A 1,240-nucleotide genomic window follows, 5' to 3' on the forward strand; every position below is an offset into this window, starting at 1 on the left:
TTCTTCTTGCTCTGGATAGTATTGAATTTGATATTCAGAGAAGATATGGGAAGGAAGTTAATGAGAGAGAGAGAGAGAGACAGACACAGGCGATGTTGTTAGTGGTTAAATAGAGTGAACTTGATTGCAGAACACAAGGCACCAAACATTAATATAAGATATATTAATGTAATCAGACACCAGCCAGTCAGCATAACAAACCACTACGAGATAAAAATTTATCAGCTAAACAGCAGTAACATAAAACTGACTGAAACCAAATGTAGGAGGTTAATGATTAATAGTGATGATGCATAGACTAATGCATTTAAAAGTATTTATGATAGACATTTTAGCACATTGCAGTCTGCATTTTAGCTTTTTAAGGGCAACAACATTCATTTTAAGAAAGGACAGGACTGAAAAGTGTTATGAGACAAGCTTTTTTGCGATGTTTTGAGGCAAATAAATCAGATAAATGAAGTCAAAGGGAATACGCATGCGTTATTTGTACAGTGAAAGTTAATGTTGACCACTGCTGTTTCTGGTCCCCATTCACTTTCATGTGTGGAAAAGAGCAGCTTGAACATTGTGCTAAACATCTTTTCTTAAACAACAGATGAAAGTATATATACTTGATTGTGAACTTGAGATATTTTGGTTTGGAATCATGCTCATAGTATGAGAGTTTAGTACTTTGCTCCTAATGCTTGCAGTAGTAGTTACAGTATCATATTGTTATATCTGATAAAGATGTAAACAGCATCTTTTCTGATTAAATTTAGTCAAATTTGCATGATGCTAAATGGTCATATAAACGTAATAGATTTTCCTTTGAGTGTTCCATATCTTTTGAAAATCCCCCACACCTTTGTTCTTGCTCCTAATCCAGGTCCATTAATTATCATTAAAGGGGTCATATGATGCTGCTAAAAATAACATTATTTTGTGTATTTGGTGTAATGAAATGTGTTTAAGCGGTTTAAAGTTAAAAAAACACATTATTTTCCACATACTGTACATTATTGTTTCTCCTCTATGCCCCGCCTTTTTGAAACGCGTCGATTTTTACAAAACTCATCGGTCTGAAAAAGCGAGGTATGCTGTGATTGGCCAGCTATCCAGTGCGTTGTGATTGGCCGAATACCTCAAGAGTGAGACGGAAATGTTACGCCCCTCACATACTGTTGATGCAGTGTCCGGCCGGACTAGGGCTGCACGATAAATCGCATGCGATATTTAACGCGCATCTTGTCAGTAA

The 1,240-nt window shown here is 36.0% G+C and overlaps 1 protein-coding gene across 1 annotated transcript in view; it reads left to right on the forward strand.

Moving 5' to 3' along the window:
• Window positions 1-1,240, forward strand: part of LOC107739862 (O-acetyl-ADP-ribose deacetylase MACROD2-like) — a 253,846-nt gene that overhangs the window by 49,333 nt on the left and 203,273 nt on the right. The gene's annotated exons all lie outside the window — the stretch shown is intronic.

The sequence above is a fragment of the Sinocyclocheilus rhinocerous genome, unplaced genomic scaffold (assembly GCF_001515625.1).
Source record: "Sinocyclocheilus rhinocerous isolate Xijiao unplaced genomic scaffold, SAMN03320098_v1.1 scaffold1156, whole genome shotgun sequence".
Classification (NCBI taxonomy): domain Eukaryota; kingdom Metazoa; phylum Chordata; class Actinopteri; order Cypriniformes; family Cyprinidae; genus Sinocyclocheilus; species Sinocyclocheilus rhinocerous.